The 23,064-nt window shown below is 46.6% G+C and overlaps 1 protein-coding gene across 2 annotated transcripts in view; it reads left to right on the forward strand.

Annotated features, from left to right (window-relative positions):
• DYM (dymeclin) overlaps positions 1-23,064 on the forward strand; it is a 340,760-nt gene that overhangs the window by 283,368 nt on the left and 34,328 nt on the right. The window lies entirely within an intron of this gene.

Genomic DNA, 23,064 nt, shown 5'->3' on the forward strand with positions numbered 1-23,064 from the left:
TGCAAATAGGATATATGCAGTGTGCATAAGAATTCGTTCATAAGTTTTGTTTTTACTATAGTCAGACCCTCCCATGGTCTGAGGGACAGTGAACCGGCCCCTGTTTAAAAAGTTTGTGAGAAGTATTGTGAGAAGGCCTTGCTTGGCATTTGAAGGAGTTGTTCCTGAAGGTTTAGCAGAATATGATATTCCTACTTGACGGCTGATTTTCTCACTTATAGAGCAAAGGCTATACTGATTGGAGGCGGTAGTGCATTAAGGTCTTATGCCCAAGAATACATTTTCTTGAACATGTTCTGCTTCACCCACCCACTCACCCCACCCCCCCATTGCTTCTCCTTTGTCAGAGAGCTCGTTCCTCTGTGAGCAGCAGGCACTGGAGAAGACCTTGGCCTTCTCCAGAGTCTCTTATCACCACTGACTTCTGTTCCACAGTTACTGTGGGGGGGACTGTTTTTTCAGCGCTATCTCTAGAACCACAGTATAATGAGTGCTTGAGAGATATTGTTGTCGGATATGAAAATATTTTCAGTTCTAATAACACGGTTTGTAAAACAACACCACATTAGTCATTGTAATCACTTACAGAAGGTCCCACCATACATAAACAGCTGCAAGGGTCATCGGGTGTTGAGTAGAGACAGAAGGTGTTGCTGTTTATCTGCTGAAATGCACCCCAGGATGGCAGCGGGCATCAAGTTGATGGTGGGGCCTCAGACCCTCGAGCCCCAGCCAGATTCCTGACCATTTTTTAAGTGATGAAATTGATGTTGTCATTTTTACCATTTTTTTTCTTTCATTTTTTCTTTCACTATTATATAAGTGGACTTAAACTCTAAATACAAAAAAAACTTCAGAAGAATAGTATGTTGGCTTAGAGAACATGGTGGATCCTGGGGTCTAAACCAAACCAAGAGTGAAATAGAGAGGCCAAAGAGATAGCATGGTGCTAGAGGGCATTTGCCTTGCGTGCAGAAGGACCGTGGTTTGAATCCTGGCATCCCATACGGTCCCCTGAGCCTGCCAGGAGCGATTTCTTTCTTTCTTTTCTTTTTTTTTGGTTTTTGGTTTTTGGGCCACACCCAGCAGTGCTCAGGGCTTACTCCTGGCTGTCTGTTCAGAATAGCTCCTGGCAGGCACAGAGGACCATATGGGACACCAGGATTCGAACCAACCACCTTTGGTCCTGGATCGGCTGCTTGCAAAGCAAACACCGCTGTGCTATCTCTCCGGGCCCTCAGGAGCGGTTTCTGAGCATAGAGCCAGAGGTAACCCCTGAGTGCTGCCGGGTGTGACCCAAAAACCAAAAAAAAAAAAAAAAGTTAAGTAGAATTTTCCAGATGTTCTAAGAAAATGAATTCAGAAAGGTCAAAGGGATTGAGGAAGTTTGTAAAGCTTGGAGGGTGGGCATCACAGAAGTTGTGAGCAGAGAACAGTAGTTTAAACTCAAGATGTCAGAAGTAGGGCAGATTTCCATGAGAACTGCTTATTGATCTGCATGTTGCCAGGAGTTTGATTGCCATGGGTGTGAGTAAAAGTTGGTGAAGGAGCCAGAGAATGAACCAGAAACAAGAATAGGCATCCATGTGGCCACCATCACCACTCAGCATGAGAAGCTGAGGGCTAAGACAAATGTTACAGAAAACAAGGAGGCCACTACCAGCTTTTAGGAGCAAAGGGATATCAGCCAAAAGTCAAAGAGGACCCCAACCCATTCCCAGACCCTGAAGCTCATGGAATGTTAAAAACTGAGCAAGGGGGCCCGAAGAGATAGCATGGAGGCAAGGCATTGGCCTTTCATGCAGAAGGACGGTGGTTTGAATCCAGGCATCCCATATGGTCCCCTGTGCCTGCCAGGGATGATTTCTGAGCCTAGAGCCAGGAGTAACCCCTGAGCACTGTCGGGTATGACCCAAAAACAAAAACAAGCCAAAAAAAAAAAAAAACTGAGCAAGGGAATTTGGAGCCCCGATGGGAGAATCAGGTTTCATTAAAGCAGGCAGTCAGTATAGGGCCTAAGATAATGGGGTTACAGAATAACCAGGAAATAAGGTTTGGAAAGAGATGGGGAGGGGCAAAAGAACAGGAAATTGGGTTGTAGAGCACAAAGAAATGCCATGGAAAATGTATTGAAGATGACGGCTAATTGGATGGGCTTATGTTTGAGGCCATAGTCATGACGAGCACCCATGATATGTTCCATTCAAGCCTGCACCCTACTACGTTGGCTCTTAAGTCATCAGGCCTCTGCCCCATGACAGCCACTGATAACATGCTTGGGCACATCAAGGGATTCGAGATCCCAGCCCTCACGGGACTCTGGTTGGGCGGAGGAGGCAGAGTGAAATTCAGCCCAGTAAACAGTAGAATGATGTAGTGTATTGGGAAGTAATAAAGGCATAACAGCTTAAGGGGGTTGGGAGTATCGGTGAGAGTGTGGTGGGAGAAAGGCATCGGATTACAGAGAATGGTTGGGCAACAGTTAGCAGAGATCAAGAGGCGGTGAGATGGTAAAGTCAAGCTGAGTCAGAGAAGAATTCCAGACAACCAGAAGAACCTTTGCTGGGTTCTACTCCTGTAAAATGCCAGGAGAGCTGAGGAAATCACAAGGAGACCCAAGAAGCTAGGGCTGGATGAGAGGGGTGGGGATGATTGGGGGGTACAGAGACTGAAAGGAAGAAGTAGAGCCAGCTTCTGCGATTGGGGAAGTAGCCTGGGACAGTATCTATTGTAATAGAATTGCTCTGGCTGCTGTACTGAATCTAGACTATCAGGGGACATTGCAAGCAGAGAGACTATTGCTTGTCTTGGACCAAGGGGAAAAACAGAAATAAAGCAGAGCTTGTCCAAGAAGAGGCCTGGTGAGCTCCCAAACTTCAGAGGCAATGGCTCCAGTTACTCTGGTTAACAAAGCACTAGGGAAGGCATCTGGGAGGGTGAGAGGGAAATTGGGGACATTGGTGGCAGGAAATGCTCACTGGTGAAGGGTGTTGTACATTGTATGACTGAAGCTCAATTGTGAATAACTTTATCTGGGGGGGGGAGAAACTATTATGAACAACCTTGTAATCATGGTGTTTAAAAAAGAAAAAGAAAGGAAAAAAATGTACCAGGGGTCAGGGGATGTAGCTAGAACATGGTGCCCCCAGCATTGCCTTAGTGGTGGTCTTCCACCTTTCCACACCTGCAAACCATGGGGAGGAGGAGAAATCATGTCCACATACAAACAATGCTGGTCCCAGGCACACTTTCCCACTCTTCCCAATGCAGAGGCCATACATGTGGTGTCGAGTAAGGGCCGTAATGTACACAGTCTGGCAGGAAGCTTCTGTGGACTGGGGGATTTGGGGGTTTGGGGGTTTGAAAGCCCTTGGACCTGAGCTGGCCTCTAAGGCTTACTTATCGACATGGATTCAGACTTCCTCTGTGTGTCTGCAAGACAGCTCTCGGGCCAATTGATCGGTATCTGCTTGCTTACTGCTGTGTGGTTCACCGGAGGGTGCAGCTGGCCTGGGTGCTGTTGGTTCCACATCAATATGGTCTGTGAAAGACAATTCAGAACCATCTTTTGGATGACACCTTAAGGCAATCAGTGATCTTTCAGGGGAATTGCTCAAACTTTGACAGAGAAAGGAGGAACTCATTCTGTAGTTACTAGCCTTAAGAAGATAAGACATATGAAGCCCAAGTGATAGTAGGGTAGGGATGTTACTTTCTTTGCATGAGTTCAATGCCTGGCACCTGAGATGGTCCCTGAGCTCTGCCAGGAGTGATTCCTGAGTACAGAGCCAGGAGTAAGCCTTGAGCTTTTATGGGTGTGGCCCGAGAACCAAGGAAGAAGGGAAAAAAAGAACCAAGATTTGAGCAGAAAGGACTGTGTTCAAGTACCGGAAGTTCTGTTTACAAAAGAGGGCTCGGACTTGCAGTTTGTGGGTTCTGGACTAGAATTGATGGGTACATATGGGAGCCTTCATTTTAGTCCCATATAAGGAAGAACCTCCTGGCAGCTGGGATGATTTACATATGGAAAATGTGCAGTTTTGGAGAAATGTTGCATTTTCTTTCCATGGCAAAGTGAAGAGACGGGCTGATGCTCTCTGACTGGTGGTGCAAATAGGATTCGTCCTGAGTGCAGGCAGCTCTGCTATGTGGCTGGCTGGGTGGGGAGTGAGGAGGGTCTAAGTAGCAGAAAGTATACAGCCCTGTGTCCTCCCACGTGAAGACTCACAGATGGATTGGAAAATTCAAGTGTGTGAACTTGCAAGCATTTTTCCGCTCCTTAATCTGCCCACTTGTGCATATCCTGAATGTGCACAGGTAGGAGGGATAAATAACCCAAAAGAAAGAACAGAGGAGATAAGACACTTTGGCCCAGGCTATTGTCCAGCTGCACCACTGAGGCCCTCTTCTCCCAGCCCTCTCTCTGGCCCAGAGGGACCCGAGGGCATCTGACAGTCGCCTCCCTGCTGGTGTTTCTGAGGCTGCCCATGAAAGCCACCTGCGTGCCAAAGAGAAGGTTGCGGAGGAGCAGCCATGGAACCCCAGAGCTCAAGCTTGGCAGCAGCTTGTAATGAGCTCGTGAGAACCACCCGCCAGTGATCCAGACGGTGCTTCTCAGCCTTCCAACAACCCCCCTCCCAACAGTTTTCTCAGTTGCATCTCTGTTTTTTTTTTTCACTTCTCACTTTCCACTTTCCTCTATGGTCCCTTGGAATGTCCTGGGGTCCCTGGATAGGAACAGGGAAGGGCACGTGGCCCCCGTGAAAAAATGCCCCCGCTAGACTAGACTGTGCTCAATAGCATCCTCAGTAAGCATCCCTGACCTCGGCTCCCCAGCCCCCACCCAGAACCAGCTTTCTGTATGAAATTTTATTTCTTTTTTTTTTTTTTTTTTTTTTTTTTGGTTTTTGGGCCACACCCTGTGACGCTCAGGGGTTACTCCTGGCTATGCGCTCAGAAGTTGCTCCTGGCTTCTTGGGGGACCATATGGGACGCCGGGGGATCGAACCGCAGTCCGTCCTAGGCTAGCGCAGGCAAGGCAGGCACCTTACCTCCAGCGCCACCGCCCGGCCCCGAAATTTTATTTCTTGATGGTGTTTGTTTTTCAGTCCCCAGTCCAGGGGCCAGAGCTGCCCACGAGGAAGTTATTGGTGCCTGACACATGGCTGCTGTAACCTTCCAAAATTGGCAGGAAACGTCACGTCTGCAGACCAGCAGCTGAAAACCTCCTACAGAGAAACTTCTGTTTCTCGACCAGACCTGTCAGGAAAATAAAGCCCCTGATCTTAGACATACTGGGATTTAGTACAGGGATCTCAAAGTCACTGAAAAGACTAAGGAAACGCACCCAGAAATCAGAAGGGACTGGAATGCTCTTGTCTGTCAGGCCAGTTGGTCTCCAGCCCCTGTGTAGAGGTCAGCCTGAAGGTAACCAGGAGCAGCTGGCTAAGTCACCAGCCTGCTCACCACTGCCACAGTGCACAAGGACTTCTGATTCTCTTCTACTTTCCACAGGGCACTTCCCTCTCATTGCCAGAGACAGTCTGGGAAGTGCAGTTCCAGGCTTTCAGCCCCTGCTGGCAGAGAAGTGGGGAGTAGGGCAGAAAGGTGCCTGATTTGTCAAAGGAGATGTGGCCTAGGATGGAAAGGAATGAAAGGAGCAATCTGAGAAACTCCTTGATGAGCCTGGGTTCTTCAGAGACATGCACAGAGGCCACAGGTGATGAAGTCCTGTGAATGCAAAAAAGTACTGAAAGGCAAATTAGAAAGGGGCTTTGACCTGCTTGCAAGAGAAAGCTAAAAAAGTGTGTTTGTTAACCCAAGGAAATGAGTTTTTGTTGTCTTGGGGTGCTCAGGGCTAACTACTCACTCTGTGCTCAGGGACCACTCCTGGTGGGACTTGGGTGCTGTGATTGAACACAGGTCATGTTGCTATATCTCTCTGCCTTCCCCATGAAATGTTCTGATGCTCACATTGTTTCAAGATGGGGAATATCAGAAGAGGGTCTTGGAGCCCCAACCCACTGCAGGGCCTGGGGGAGGTGGGCTCCATTTCTGTCAGGTTTCATGGGAGGTTACACAAGATTCTCCTCACTCTTTTGAATGTAGAATTCTGTCTCCTAATACTAAGGGAAGAGTTTTTATAGACCAAAGTCCTAGTAATATCTTCCCATTCAGAAATATTTAGAGGGGCTAGAGTAAGCTCTGGGGGGGGGGTGTCAATTAGGGTATGATTCCTGGTACCCTATGGTCCCCTGAGCACAGCCAGGAGTGATTCCTAAACACAGAGCCAGGAATAAGCCATGACCACCTCCAGTTGTGGCCCCAAAAATTACCGTATTTTTCATACCATAAGATGCACTTTTTTCCCCTAAAAGTGCATTTTATGGAGTGAATGCTGCCTGGAGCTGAAGCCTGAGTACAGGGAGGAGAGCATCTAAAATCTATGTGCATCTTATGGTGAGGTACAACTTATAGAGTGAAAAATACGGTACATACATACATGCCTACATACATAAAATAAAAATTTAAGGATCTTAGCTAGCATCCACTTAAAGCCTTCTTCCACTCGACTCCACCCATTGTTGGCAGCACAGATAAGTGATTTGCAGCAATCAGAACCAGTGTATGACATGTCCAGTATGTGTCCTGATCTGCAGATCTTTTTTGAACGCTACCCATGTTTCCTCCTGCAGCTCCTTCTCCCTTTGTCCTTGTCTCTCGGGATCTTGACCTTGGAGCATCGCTAGTAACTTTCTTTGCAGGATGTGTCCATTTGGGTTCTGGTCCATTCTCAGGGTGATGCTGAAGTTCCACGGAATCAGCATAACCAGCCAGGCAGTGAGGTCTCACGCCCCTTGGGGGAGGATCCAGCGGCCCACACGGAACAACTGTTTCAGGACTGCTGTTATACTCCTTGGTCATCTGGGTAACACGGTGCCTACTGGAGTTTCCCAATACAGTCACTTTTCAGCTCCCTGGAAATCGATGTCTAACTAAGGAGTGAGGCATTTTTTTCTCAGCAGTCATTTAGTTATGCCCAGGCTTTATGTCCCTTCCTTTATGTCCCCTTCCTCTCTGTTGCTGTGCTAAAGTAGGGCGGCCACGTGTCAGGCTTGGTTCCACTCTTAGCCAAGACACACGAGCTCTGTCTCAGAAGTTGGTCTCATTCCTCAGTCAGCCCGTGGGTCATGCTCGCTGAGCCCTGTAGCCCATTGTGTAGTACTTGAACACCAGCCAGTGATGCCATGCAACCAAAAATCCTTGCACGTGGTGCACTGCAGGGAGGGTTTGAACTCGTGATCTGCTTGTCAGATAGGTCCCCTGAGTCTCTGCTCTATTCCTCCACGCCAAACTTGATATAGAGCCTAACTCTCTTCAAATTTTGACCACTGGTTTAATTTTCCGAGTGGCTCTCTCCCATGTGATGATGGTCCAATAGGACCATCCAGTATTGCTCTAGTGGCTGAATGGCTGAGAGCAGGAACATGCCTGAAATACTTTCCTCATTTCTGGTGCCTCAAAAGGCCTCAGTTTCTCCTTCTGTTTTTTCCTGCCCTATCCTGGAGCCCACCACTATCCCCGTGAGAACTAGGTTTTGGTTTGATTTAATAATGGTATTTAGAGAACAAGACCTGGGCACCAGGACAGTTTTCTCTTAGAACATGGTAGATGACAGACTCAACCCATCCTTCCCCCATCTCCTTGCTCTTTAGCAAACTACGGTCTTCACTTGGCCGCTGAGCTCATGTGATAAGCTTTTTAGCTCCTTTCTTTTTTTCTTCATCATGTAACATTGGCCTGGGATTCCTCTGCTAGCTCGACCAATTCCAGATTTTATTTTCTAATTCCTTGGATGAATTCAAGAACCTCCCCATGGATCATATCAGAATCGGAAGGTTGATTTTAGGACTTAATACTTCTAAAGTGAAATGAATCCTAGTATAAAGGGTATCTATCTACTTAGCAGTTCCTGTGTTTTTCACTGTACTTTGTTTCTCAAGAGAATTATAGAAATGAAAATATCACTCATGACCATGAGTAAAAATAATAATAATAAATAATAATAAATCTGTGGGAGGCTCCAGACCACTAGGTCATTCTTCCAAGAGCAGGATCCTAGCAAGTGATGCCAGAATTGTGGGTAGCCTGGAAGCAGACCCACTAGTCTTGTTCTGAAATAGAGGAAGGAAGAAATTGGACTCACAGCCCAGCTTCTCACTCTGTGGTTCTAACAGGCACTTGTGTTGAGGGTGGATGAGTAAGATTACGTTTAAAAAAAAAAAAAAAGAATGCTGCCCCCAGTACTAGAAAAGAAACTGAAATTACATTTACTCACAGATGGTGAGTCATTCTTGGTTGTTTTAAGTGATAGCACATTATTACCACAGATGTTACTGGGGGGTGGGGATGAGTTGTTTATCCATATAATCAAGTCTTATCTCAATTATTTTAATCATCTTTTTGGATTGAGTGTTTATGAGGCAACGAATCACTTCAAACCCCTAGAATTTAATTCATAGGAAAAAAATAAACCTGCCGTATCTAAAGTCGATTGAAGAGGCAAGCTGTGTGTTGAATAATATTTGTATTTTCCCACATGACAGCCCATTCCAGCCTGTTGGGTGGCTCACTAATAAATCCTGATAAAATAATTGTTAGGTATATAATAACAGCTTTGTAGGTGAGATTGACGTGAAAGAGGTTGTTTCGGATTGAAATGTTGTTTCTGTGAGCTAGTCGGGAAGCATGTGGAATGGCGCCTAGTTATAGATTTGTTCTTTCTTAAAATAGAAATTAAATATTTTTACAAACCAGAGTGGGGCTGTCCTCTGAGTTAAGAGGCGCATCATGCCCTTTACTCGCGAGAGATCAGACAGCTGAAATCCGCTGAGGAAGAGACACATTTTGGAAGTAAACTCTTGCATTGTGGAACTGCAGCCAAATTGGTAGACAAATTATTCTTCCAATTTTGAGCCAGTAGACATGAAGATCTGGAAGTTTGTGGTGCAGTAATTGACTTTCAACCAAATAAAATATTTTTCAATCAAATGTTATTTGACATAGCCTTCTAAAATATTTGTGTGATATCCTGTGTGGGAACATATACTCCCTGGCTAATCTGTCCATATAGTTAAACAACTTGGCTGCTCCAAGTAAATAGTATTAATGTCATTCTAAACAACCTCTTCTTGCTGGGAATCTGAAGTGTGGGAAAAGCAATACCAGGTAATTTTGTCTGTTTAGACCTTCCTGCATAGGCAGAGACTTCCAGAACAGGCTCTGAGATCCTAGTTGCATATGTCTTCTCAAGGGCCTAGCTCAGGAGGAATGAACAAGTCTGTATTAGTTCCCCTGAGAGCTGAGTGAGAAGCTGCAAATCACAGTCCCCATATCCCTCATACCCCATCAGCATTCTCTGCAGGGCATGACCCCTGTATATACTGCCTAACCCACAGGATTTGAGTGCTGGATGGTGGACACGACCTCTCCAGCTGATGTGGAAAGATCTTTCTTTGTTTTATTTTGGGATCCCACACCCAGCAGTGCTCAGGAGTTACTCCTGGCTCTGCACTAAGGAATTACTTCTGGCAGTGCTTGAGGAACCATGTGAGATGCTGAAGTGTAAAATCACCTCAGGCACCATATCTCCAACCCCAGGTGAATGAGTCTGAATTGGTTGCACATGAAATAATCTAGATCAGGCTGAAGATAAAATGTGTAGTCTTGCAGTCTTCTATCTCATATGGAGAGCAAGCTGCCTGCCAGAACTGCAGTTTTTATTGAGTACAGAAACCACCCCTTGGTGGGTCAGTAAGGACAGATAGCACAGTTTATCCTGAGCCAGTCCCACCCTCTGTTTGGGGTAAACAAGCATACAAAGAAACCAGGAATGATCTTTGTTTTAGGTAAAATAAGGTGTAACCCAACACTGAGGGTTTAACTCAGGTTCGCTGCATGCAGAGCAAGTGCTCTATCTACTATTCTATCACTCTAGCCCTAGTTATGGTTTCCTCTTATTCTTAGTTCAGTGAAATGTCTCAGCCATCAGAGGATTTAGAATGGTCTCAAAACTAATATATAAAATTTAAGAAAGATTTTTTTTTGGGGGGAATAACCAAAAGATAGCTTCTCTTTTTATTTTTGCTTTGCTTTTGGGGGCCACACCCTGCAGTGCTCAGGGATCACTCTTGGCTGTGGCTCAGGGGACCGTATGGGATGCCAAGGATTGAACTCGGATCAGTTGCGTGCAAGGACGCAAGGAGAGTGCCCTACCTGCTGTACTTTCTCTTCATCCCTGTGACTTCTCGTTTCAAATAAGTAGACACGTTAGAATGGATTAAGTCACTGATATTAACCAAACTGTTTATTTTACTCACATAAGTAAGACACTTAATAATTATGAGAATTAGAAGTGAATAGCCAAGGCTGGAGAGAAAGTAGAGTGGAAGGGACATTTGCCTTGCATGCAGCCAACATGGGATTGATCCCAGGCTTCCCACGTGGTCCTCTAAGCATCACCAGGAGTAACTCCTGAGTTCCAGAGCCAAGAGTAACCCCTGAGTATTGCCGGGTGTGGAATCTCTACACACACACACACACACACACACACACACACACACACACACACACACACACATAAAAGAGTGGGTAGCCATTTTCCCATTGAATGTTTTTGATAAACGCTTCCCCTCAGACACACACACACACACACACACACACACACACACACAAAAGAGTGGGTAGCCATTTTCCCACTGAATGCTTTTGATAATCGCTTCCCCTCAGAGTTCTCTTGTGGTTGCTAGTTGAATAAAGAGAAGCATAGGATGTTGACTGAAATGAGTTTTTCCATAGCTCCTTACTGACATTCGATGGGGGTGCAGGAAGCATCTTTCTGGATTTCTGGGCTGGATGAGTCATCAGGTTAGCAGAGAGATCGCTGTCAGTGATGGGGCCCAGGCTTTGCCTGTGGGAGGGCCAGGGTCAGTCCCTGGCACTTGTGCTTCTCAGGACACTGCCAGAAGCCTCGTGTAGCAGAAAAAGCTGGGGGCATCCCTGAATATCACCCAGGTATGGCATATCCCATGTGTCATACCCCATGTGTAGGAAGTCACATTGATGGTGGACTGACTCCCGGTGGGGGTGGGGGCGTCTGTGCTGGACTAAGGACTGGGGTGAAGTGGTCCAGCTGACAAGCAGAAAGGCCAGAGCTTAGGAAGTGGGGATCACTGGCTGACCTGCTAGGGCAGGGAGCAGTGGCTTAGGAGGTGTCGAACTCTTGTTTGATTCCAGGCTTCATTTTAGCCCCTGGGCCCTTAGTTGTCTGTCAGAGCTGAGCTGCCAGAGATGGACCCACACTGCTGGTGTTCACAGGGCCTTGCAGGCAAGACTGACAAATCCTCAGTCTTTTTAATTAGAGAAGCCCATAGGCCAGATGAGAGATGGGTTTGGGACCAAGGTAAGGTCAGATTGAGGGTCAGGTAAAAGGAACAGATATAGGATGTAAGACAAAAAGGAAACAGCCGAAGATAGCCAAAGGTCTGTCCAAATCAGGAAGAAAAGCCGAAGCCAGGAGTAGAAACAGTTCAATCCACTTGCTCCTTCAATTCTCTTCTAACTGCCAACTGAAGCCTCATCCCCCACCCTTTCTCCCTAGGTAACTTGACCTTACCTGCAAGACCCCACCCATTCCTGGGAGGGGTCTTGGAAAAGGTAGATAAGGTATAGACCAGAGGGGATTAGGGCCCTTTTGGTCTTTGGCCAGCCTGGAGGTGAAAGGGAAGATGGCTGAAAGGAGTTAAGATGCAGGGCTAGCAAAGAATGGCTGTGCTTGAAAGGTTATGATATAAGCCACACATGTGGTGAATAGGGCATGAATAAAGTTGATGCTTCCTGATGCCTGCCTGTGAGTGAGTTCAATACCTGTTGCTTTCCTGGACCCCAGACCCGCCGGTTGATGGGGGATGAAGCCACGTGGCCAGGGCCTAAGGATAAAGGCCTCCATCCTTCACTATCCATTACCATCGTTAATTATTTAACACTACAGCCAACCACTCTCCACACTCAGTCTTCCCTGTCTGTATGTGAGTGTTTATAGACTCAGCCAGCCAATCACAATTAGTCTTACTTTTGGGCAGACCCCTTTTATGGCTGGCTGGTGCTAGACTAGAGTTGTCCTCAGCTCAAAAGGATCTATACACAAGAACAAGGTGACTGAGAAAGACATCCCCAAGAACACAGAGCACCATCACCCCTTAAAAATGCCTTCTTGGGGCCGGAGTGATAACACAGAGATAAGGCATTTGCCTTGCACATGGCTGACCCAGGACAGAGATAGGTCCAATCCCAAGCATATGGTCCCCCAAGCCAGGAGCAATTTCTGAGTGCTGAACCAGGAGCACCTCTGAGCACTGTGGTTGTGACCAAAAAAACAAACAAACAAAAATGCCTTCTTGCTCCTCTTACCCGTGTTTCCTGCTGTGCCTCCCCTACCATGCAGTGTCCTCCTCTACCCAGACCACATGGCCGACCACCCCAAGAACCAAAGCTGTGAGAGTCAACAGCCACCCTCTGGGGTTCATGTCTCCCCAGCCTCATACTTCTGTCCTGACTTCATGATCTCCCCACCCCCCAGCATCCTTGGCCCAGTTGCCAGCCCTGCCCTTAACAGTAACGCCTGCTCTGATCCAGCCCAGCCAGGGGTGCCTCTCTCCTTACTTTCCTATGGTTCCTGTGCTCCAGCCAGGCTCTCCTTCCTCATCTTCCTCCTCCTCTTCCTCCTGTCTCTCCTTGCCTAATCTGTCGGGAACTGCTCCTCCACAGATGACCAGGGAGACAAATTTCTGCACAGGCTGTTGTTACCTGTTGTCCCTGCCAGGTCCATGCTGTGGCCTTCAGGTTCCTGTGTGCTCCAGTTAGAGCAGAGCATGACCTGCCCTGGACACCTTGTTCGGGGCCTTGGACCCACTTTCTTTGTATGTATGTATGTATGTATGTATGTATGTATGTATGTATGTATGTTTGTGAGGAGTGAATCTGCTTCTCCATCTTGCCCGGTCTCTCAACATTCTCCCCCTGCACTGCAGTAGAGCAAAGGCCCCAGAGAATTTCTCCTGCATGCCCGCTGCTGAGTGAAAAGAGGAGCATCTCCTAAGGGAGCCCCTAGCACCCTAGCCGAGGAGGGGCCTGTGCCTTTGCCTTCTCTTCCCATGAGGTGCTCCTGCTCCATTGGTTTTCCTTCATGGAGCCTTGTCTCTGTCCCACATGCTCCTTAAAACCTGCGCATTCTCCTGTCCCTTTCCTTTATCTTCATTCCCATCCAGTAGAAGATACACACCATGCAACGCCTTGTAAAGTTGTAGAGTCACATGTGTGCATCTGTCTTCACACATATATCTGTCAGTAGCTTCCCCTGCAGTGCTGGGAATTGAGCTCAGGGCATCACACAGGCCAGTGCCTGACACTTGAGCCACAGCCCAGTCTGTTTTTAAGTGTCCTCTCCCCAAGGGGTCCACTTTTAGATCCTGAGGGCAACCCCCAGGGAAAGTGCTCTGTAGAACACAGCTGTCTGCCCCCCTGCAGAACAGACATGCTCACATTTCCAGTTGGTTCAAGAGAAAGGGAGGGTTCTGGGGAAACTTGGGCTTCCTCTTCTCTGTCCTGAAGCCTGAGAAAGAGAAATTCAGGCAGAGGAAATTCCCCAGTGAGCAAAAGAGACAGACCCAAGGCCAGAGCATCTCAGGGTCTGACAAGAAACCCCCATGGCCCGGTCCACCCAGCTTATTTGGTTCCACTTCCTTAATGACACAGGGAAGCCACGGGTTTGGCTTTCGAACTTCTTTAACCACCACCACCCAAAAATTATACATGGTATTATCATTGATACACAACTGAAATCATTTGCCCCCCCCCCCAAATAGCAAAGTTTCCTAGATTCATGGTCTGTGATGGGATCTGATATTTCCTTTTCTTTCCTTTATTTTTTTTAACTTGTTGGTCAGACCACGCCAGTTCACTTAATGGCCCACTATTATTTAGTGGTTCCATTTTAAAAATGATGTATCACCTCGTTGGCGGGCCAAGTGAGGTGTCCCCACCAGCAAGCTCAGCATTACTTTGAGCCAGGCAGGCAGGATGTACTGGTTTGTGCTTTCCTCAGCCCTCTTCCCCCAGGTGGTTTCTGCTGGTCCCCCCAAAAAAGGCATTGTGATGGGCACCCACCATCCTCCTCTTTCTGCACCCTCCAGGCCTTTGCTCAGCATTCTTTTATGCTTTGCTCTGCCTGAGCTCTGATCTGTGCCCTCACTCCACCCCTCCTTTCAAGCTCTCTTCTCAGGAGCCAGAGAAGCCAAACTCAAAGAGGCCTCCCGGCCGCCTGTTGAATGTCAGCAGGCGCCATGCCTGACTGCAGCTTTCCTGTCTCCATGGCATTTCTCACCCAGCATAACATGTCATCATGTGTGACGACCCCCTGTTCCATGCCTTGGCAGATAGCAGCTCGCAGGTGCTAGGCACTTGGGTGTTTGCATGATGGTTGGCCAGCATGAATGGGGTGAGCTGCTGAGCTGTGTCCTCTCTAGCCAGGAGAAATCTGTGGCCTCATTGCATCGTGGATGAGCAGTCAGGCATGAAGCCTGGGTGTCAGTGCAGAGAATGGCTCTTGGGGTGACACTTGGTAGACGCCTGTGAGATAAACTTCTGGACCAGCCGGAGCAGGGCTCTGAGCACATAGCATCGAGAATCACATTCATGGGCCTGTACCATCCCATCCTTCCAGGCCCATGACCCTGCATTCCTGCACTGAGAGTTTCACTTAGCGCTTCTCCTGAGGAACAAAATACTATTGTCTTTGGGCTTTGGTCAGGGGCACTGGTTTCTGGGGGACTCTGGGCTCTTATCACCAAGGTGATGGCTGTCATCCTAGCTGAATCAAACACAGTAAAACCTCGGTGGTGCTAGAATAAAAATCTCTCAGCACCATTCTCTTCATTTTTATTCTAAGTCTGAGAAGAGGGTGGGGATGAGACTGTAGTTTCTCTCGGGTACATCACTGCTGAGGGCCAGTCCAAGCTCCCCTTGATTTGATTTTGTTGTTGTTTTGGTTTTTGGGTCCCACTCAGCAGCACTCAGGGGTTACTCCTGGCTCTACACTCAGAAATCGCTCCTGGCAGGCTTGGGGGACCATATGGGATGCCCAGATTTGAACCACCATCCTTCTGCATGCAAGGCAAACACCTTACCTCCATGCTATCTCTCCAGCCCTTCCCCTTGATTTTGAACCTCTTTGTAGGGCCCTGAGTGGTCTGTGGAACAGCACAGCCCCTCAGAGCCTCCTTAGCTCCCATCACATAAGAGCAGACACTAGCCCAGTCACTCTGCCTTGGAAGAACAAGCTTCAGGCTGAGAACCTGCCCAACCAGCAGTTTGGCTTCCTGCTCAGGTGAGACCTGTTAGACTATAACCGCACAAATGGCCTTAGCTGCCTTGTATTTGCTATTTGTCTTGCTGTTGAGCTTAACTTTTTCTTTACCATTTTTTCTTTCTCTGATTTTGCCCTTGAATATTGTTATCTTCTAATTCCTTTTGCTTTTAAGGAGAGATTAGGAAATATTTGATGCAGAAGGGGCATCTTTGATAAACTTCCCAGCCTAAAGGAGGAAGACTACAGTAGTTCTGTGCCCACCTCTTTTTTCAAGCTTGGGGTGATTTCCACAGAATGTGACGGGTGGAATGGGTCTCCCTCCCATTCATATCCTCTGGGTTTTTTCGCCCAGTCAAACAAAGGCCAAGATCAAGTCTCTTGGGTCAGTTATAATGTCATGCCCTGCGTTGAGAGGAGTTCCTATTGGGAAAAATGAATCTGCTCCCCTTCCTTCAAGGTCTGGAGCAGTGGTTCTCACATAGTGGGGCACACCCCCCAGGACAGGGGCGCACAAGGCTCCATAAAGGGGGGCACGTTTGACCTCAGCAAACACTGTCATAACAAGCTAAGCCCCGTATTTATGTCTCTAGAGCTGAGAGTTGCTGTGTCCTGCTTCAAACCCCGCTTTGAAAAGCTATGCATTGAGGGACTGGGGAGATAGCATGGAGGTAGGGTGTTTGCCTTGTATGAAGAAGGATGGTGGTTAGAACCCTGGCATCCCATATGGTCCCCTGTGCCTGCCAGGGGTGATTTCTGAGTGCAGAGCCAGGAGTAACCCCTGAGCGCTGCCGGGTGTGACCCAAAAACTAAAAAAACAAACAAACAAAAAACTCTGCATTGCAAAACCTGCTCATTGTAGCCATTAATCCAGGCTTCACCTCTCAGCTCAGGGGCCGGAGAGATAGCATGGAGGTAAGGCATTTTTTGCCTTGCATACAGAAGGTCAGTGGTTCAAATCCCAGCATCCCATATGGTCCCCTGAGTCTGCCAGGAGCGATTTCTGAGCATAGAGCAGAAGTAACTCCTGAGCACTGCTGGGTGTGACCCAAAAACAAAAACAAAAAAAATCCAAAAATCAGCTCAAATTATTTTATATATTTTGCTTTGCAGGTTAAAGGTTTTTTTTTTTTTTAATAAAGATACTATTTGCAGTCACACAGGCGGGGGGGGGGTGCAAAAAATGTTTTCTTCTTCCTAGGGAGGCATGACAAAATAATTGAGAAGCACTGGTCTTGAGAAAGAACAGCAGCTGGAGCAGTTTTTAGGGTTCCTATTCCAAGACTGACAGTGTTTTGGTGCTTAACTGCTCTTGCATGTAGCTCTCTTGGTCTCCCCTGAGGGAAGAGGCCAGGCATTGCCTGGTCCCAATCTCTCCAGTTCCCTGCCCTGGAAAAATAGTTAGTTACTTAGCCTTGAGGGAACCTTTTTTACCTAGACAGAGACCGGTGGTCTTCATGGGCCTTCAAATAGAAGCTTTCGTTAGGATGGGACATTTCTGGGCTGGAAAGATAGTACAGGGGTAAGACAGCACCACACCAGGAGTGAGTCCTAAACAAAGAGCCAGGAATGAGCCCTGAGCATCCATAACATGTGGCCCAGATTACCCAGATTACCCCCACCCAATCTAAATAACTACATAACATGGACACATTTGTGGGCCAGAGATGTTAGTTCAGTGGTATCACACATTTGTCTTGCAGGTGTGTGGCCCTGGGTTTAACGCCACACACACACACACACACACACACACACACACACACACACACACACACACACACACACACACACAGAACATTTAAATAGGTTTCTTACATAGAGTCTCTAATTAGGTATATAGTTGTATTACAAATTGGATAGATAGTGTTAATTATCTATGAAGTCTATAAAGACAAAATGAGCATGAAGACGGGTTGGTCATTGTTAATGCCACTTCTGCCCTTCAGCTGACATCAGTGACCCTGTTTGGGCTGAGTCCCTTTTCTCTGCTATTTGTCATCTTGTTGCCTTTATTGGGCACTTGCCGGCCCACTGCTAGGTGTGTTTATACAGGTGTCTCCTCAGCAGCTGCTGGAGGCCCAGGCACAATTCTCCTTTCAGGAGTGAGGAAACGGGCTAGCCCTGGAGAATTTATATGGCTGGGCCAAGGTGAGTTCAGTGTGTCCTATCTCTGGGCCACCCAGCCACAAACCTCAGCTAGTCTTCTTCTGACACTTAAACTTGACTTCCTCCTCACTCTCAGGCCTACCTGCAACATTCATAGTTTGCCCAGTGAAGTTCTCGGTGTGGACTATGTCTAGAATCTGTGTTATAGTTAATTAATCTCCAAAACTCTCAGCACTTACACCCAGTCGCTACTCTTTTTCTGGTCCTGAAGTGTTCTCTGTGGCCTTGCTTGCTTTAAATGTTCACCCTCCTGCCATTTTTACTTATTGAGTGCCCCCCTTTTTTGTTTTTTTTTTGGGGGGGCCCACACCCAGCAGTGCTCAGGGGTTACCCCTGGCTCTGCACTCAGAAATTGCTTCTGGGGCCGGAGAGATAGCACAGCAGTAGGGTGTTTGCCTTGCATGCTGTCAACCTGGGATGGACCTGGGTTCGATCCCCAGCATCCCATATGGTCCCCCAAGCCTGCCAGGAGCTATCACTCTGGTTTTATCAAAAACATTTTTGAAAAACCAAAGTATTTCATATAAATTATTATTTTTAAAACTCTGCCCTTTTGGTAGAAAGGAATGTTTGCCCAGTACCCCCAAGTACTGATTTTAAGTGACTCAGGCACAAGTCCACAATGCAGGGGTAACTCTGGAAAATGTGAACTCTTTCATGGAGAAGGAAACATCAGTCTGCTTGATTTATCTCTATGTGTCTATATCTTTAAAAATTCTCCACTGGGAGGCCAAAGCAATAGCACAGCAGATAGAGCATTTATCTTACATGCGGCCAAACTAGGTTCCATCCCCAGCATCCCGTCTGTTCCCCAAGCCTACCAGAAGTGACTTCTGAGCACAGAGCCACAAGTAACCCCTGAGTGCTGCGAGGTATGGCCTAAAATCCAAAAAGAAAAAAAAAAATCTCCACTAGGGACCCAGCAATAACACAACTTGTAAGATGCATCACTGGGGCCGAGTCTCCTCACTGAAGTTCTTGCTCAGGTCATTTGCTTCAGTCCTTCCAAAGTGCTCTGTCATGACATTCCTGCCTAGAACAATCTCCACCATCCTTATAAAATGATTTTTAATGGATGACTGACTAGTGAAGAAGTATATGTTGATCAAATGAATGACTGACAAATGATCTAAAGTATCTAGTTCTGTAATTGTGCTTATTTTAATAAAATTCTTTCCTCAACTTATATTGTTTTGGGGCCACATTTAGCAGTGCTCAAAGCTCACTCCTGGCTTTGCGCTTAGGGGTCACTCCTGATAATGCTCAAAGGACCATATCAGGTGCTAGGGTACTAACCCTGATCAGCCACATGCAAGACAAACTCCCTACCCACTGTATCCCCATGATACAATTCTGAAGTTGACTTTTTATTTCTCCACCCCCCTTTTGGGGTCTCAACTGGGTTGTTGGGGAGAAGGACAGTACTCCTGGATCCTTCTTCCCATGAGGTACTAGGATAAAACCCCAAGTTTCCAGCATACAAAGCCTTTTGAGCTTGTGAAGCCTAGAGTAGAAAGGACTCCATTTTGTCTAACCATTTAAGGAGCAAGTTTCTGTCCCAACAATAATGATGCAGACCCCAAGGCACTATAAACCATAATATACTACCCTAGATATCTAGCCATAAAAGGTCATGATGAAATGCCCAAGAAACACCCGAGACAACAGCCAATCAACTTAAAGGTCATGACTTTCTGCTTGTTATATAGAGAGGGTGGGGGGACACAGGTGGCCCTGTCTAACCAGTTTGAAGCTTGTGGGTAGATGGAATAAATTTTGCTTTGCGGGCCGGGAAGGTGGCGCTAGAGGTAAGGTGTCTGCCTTGCAAGTGCTAGCGTAGGACGGACCGTGGTTCGATCCCCCCGGTGTCCCATATGGTACCCCCCAAGCCAGGGGCGATTTCTGAGTGTATAGCCAGGAGTAACCCCTGAGCGTCAAACGGGTGTGGCCCAAAAACCCAAAAAAAAAAAAAATTTTTTTTTTTGCTTTGCTCTATTTCAATTGTGTGGATTTGTCCTTTTACTCCAGACCCTAGCAGAGCTCTCTCCCCAGCCTGCAAGATCCCTTTTTTTTTCTTTTGGTTTTCGTGTCACACCCGGCAGCACTCAAGGGACCATATGGGATGCGCCAGGATTCGAACCACTGATCTTCTGCATGAAAGGCAAACGCCTTACCTCCATGCTATCTCTCCGGACCCAAGCCTGCAAGATCCTTACTAGATCTTACAACCGCCGAACTTTTAAGGTGACCTCAGACTTTGTTAAGGAGTGCTGGAAAGATAGTAAAAAGATTAAAGGACTTGCCTCATGCATAAAGTTAATGGCCAGGAGGACAGCGGTTCAAATTCTGGCATCCCCATATCATCCCTGAGTACCACCCTGAGCATACACCAGAGACAAGAACCTGAGCACCCAAGCCCCCATAAAAGACTTTTTGCAGAAACCAATGTATATAGTACCTGAAATCACATGTCAGACACAGACAGCTTTTGGCCAGAGAAGTTTCTTTGTCCTGAATTTATGGGGTGTGGAGGATTTGGGGTTCGGCAAGAGTAGGACTGCTGTGTGGACTGTGAGCAGTGCTGATGGCCAGCCATGGATCAAGGTCGTCTCTTTTCTAATGTAGCAATGTTTGTTTTCCAGGCGGATCGGCAGATAATCAGTCTCTGCCGGCTTCTTGCTTGAGTCCCTAAGTGCCAGAGGAAGTGTCTTAGACACTGCACACTCATTACTGGGAACCTAATCTATTTTGGAAACTCAGAAATAGTGATATAGGCCTTAACCTGAGCACAGTTTAAAATATGAATGTGGACACATGTTTCGGGGGAATTTCCTGACCTAAATAGATCGTGAAAATCACAACTAGTGAGCCTTGCTTAAGGCCTCTGTACAAAAACCCAGTACTTAAAACAAAATATAAAGGAGTCATTATTTGTGTTCAGAAAGGATCTTTACTCATCAAGTAGAGTTCAGCTCTGGTACTTTTTTTTTTTTTTTTTTTTTGGTTTTTGGGTCACACCCGGTGGTGCTCAGGAGTTACTCCTGGCTGTCTGCTCAGAAATAGCTCCTGGCAGGCACGGGGGACCATATGGGACACCGGGATTCGAACCAACCACCTTTGGTCCTGGATGGGCTGCTTGCAAGGCAAACACCGCTGTGCTATCTCTCCGGGCCCTTGGTACATTTTCATATATAAATATGAAACAGCTCATAAGAGGCACTTCAAGTCAGATTTTCTCTAGCATTAGGTTAAGTTAAACTGGACCTGTATGTGGTATCAGTTATATAGGTGTCCTCACAACTAAACTGGAAAAAGAAAGATGTATTTTAAGAAGTACATTGAACTGACCAGAATAATAACTTGGGGTCTAGAGATATAAGAACAGGAGGTAAGGAAAGCAATCGCCTTGTACGCAACTGACCTACTGTGATGCCTGGTGCTGCCAGGGGTTGCTCCTGAGCACCGCTGAGTATAGCTAATCTCTCTTGCCCCCAAAATAGCAGTAACCTGTTCTTTATATCGTGCCTGAAATCTAATCACTTTATTATCTCCTAACAAAACCACCCTACCCACCTTTAAAAAAAAATAACTTCAATGGGGCTAAGAGGTACAGGTGAGGAGATGGCTCAGATCTCCATGCTACTCATGAATAGTAGGGCCCTAAGATTTAATATTCAGTAACTGTGGCTCACCAAGAAATGCCAGGACCAAGAATGGCCCCCGAAGCACACAAAGTATTTTTAATTGTGGAAAAACTTTAAATTTATTTAGAGAAACTACTTAAACTTCAAAAGGATAGTTGTAAGTGACTTACTGTGTGACGATTCAAATCCAGGTATGGGGCATTGTGGAAGGCCCCAGTGTATGTCCCATCTCCAAGAAATAAGCATTTGTTCTGAATCCCAGAGGTTTGCTTCAGCGTCTGAAAAATCTCTACATCTGTGTGTGGATACCCCAAAAGTATGGTTTCTGAATGGAAACTTGCCTTTGGTACTCTATGGCACTGGTTTCCTTTCATTCATTCACTGTCCTTTGGGATGTTGATGAGGTCACACTCAGTTTATTTCCCTTCACTAATCTAGTATCACAGTATGTGAGTCCTGTAGATTTATCCCTCTTACTACTGATAGACATTTTGATTACTTCCAGTGGGCTTCTAAAGAAAGTTTTCATGCTGTCTCATATATAAGTAATTTAGGCACATATTTTAATCTCGCTGGAATTTTAACTCCTTGCTGTAACATCGTTGTTTAAACCTGCCTTGCCCTGCCTTGCCTCCCCCATTCTCCCATGCCTAGAATACCTCCTTGCACAGAGGAACTACTCATTAAATATTGCTGAGGGAACATATCACATTATGTTTGAAACTCAGCTTGACAATACCTGGTTCTAGGCATCCTGTATTAGACAGAAACTTCAAGATGATAACTGCTACCCCCCACCTTCAAAAAGTCATCTCTAAATGTCATCTCTAAACCTACAAGAGACAGTTTCCAGGAGGTTTTGGAGTGTTGGTAGAAGCTCCAGTTCGGTAGAGAGGCTGTAACTGGGAGTCTCAACTCTCTAAGGGGCAGACAGGATGCCAGAAGTTCTGTTTTGGGGGTAGGGGCTGTGTGTTTTTTCTATCTTTCACTGTTCAGTGGCCAGGGACTTCAGTAGAGAAACTATTTGTTTCTGGTTTGGAAACCCTAGAAGTGAAGCTGAGAAAGCAGCACCAGTGCTGAAGAGAGTAGATTTCCCAAGGCAAAGACCCAAACATATCTCTTCCTGATCCTCAAACCTTGTGTGCCAGAGAGCAGAAAGTCTAAACTGAGACACCCAGAAGAGACAGAGCAGCACACAGAGGCAGGAAAACGCAGTGGAAAGTGTCCTTCCATTTGGAAGATAGAAAATAGCCAAGTTGTCTGAGGCTCTGAGCCTGAGCTAATTGCAGCCCAAGGCACATAGAGCAGTGAAGGACACAAGGGCAGGGAGGCGGCCTCTGGCCTAGAGACTGGAAAAGGGGGAGACTGAGAACTTGTCAGCTCTGAAAGCAGTGGACAAATCCTGTCAGAGGGATGAGAGAAGGGGCATCCCCAAACTCCACCAGTATGCATCACTGACAAGACTTTGAACCACACATTTATTAACCAAATTTTAAGCAGCCCAGCTATAGACAAAAGATCTGAAGGAGAGAGATTGGAGTTAGTTGCAAACCCATAAAATTTACAGTTCCAGCCAGAGAAGAATCTCCACAACTTATTATTCAGGATGCAATCCAAAATTTCCTGACATGCAAGGAACCTAGAAAATGGAATACATTCTCTACAGAAGAAAAAAAAAAATCAATTGAGTTCAACCCCAGGACATGCCAGATGTTGGAACTATAACAGACAAGGATTTTAAAGCAGTTACTATAATTCACCCTCAGTGTTTTCATTGCATGAAACATGTTTCCAGTGCATGAAAATCTCAGCAATAAGGAATCTCAGTCAAGA

The sequence above is a fragment of the Suncus etruscus genome, chromosome 10 (assembly GCF_024139225.1).
Source record: "Suncus etruscus isolate mSunEtr1 chromosome 10, mSunEtr1.pri.cur, whole genome shotgun sequence".
NCBI lineage: Eukaryota > Metazoa > Chordata > Mammalia > Eulipotyphla > Soricidae > Suncus > Suncus etruscus.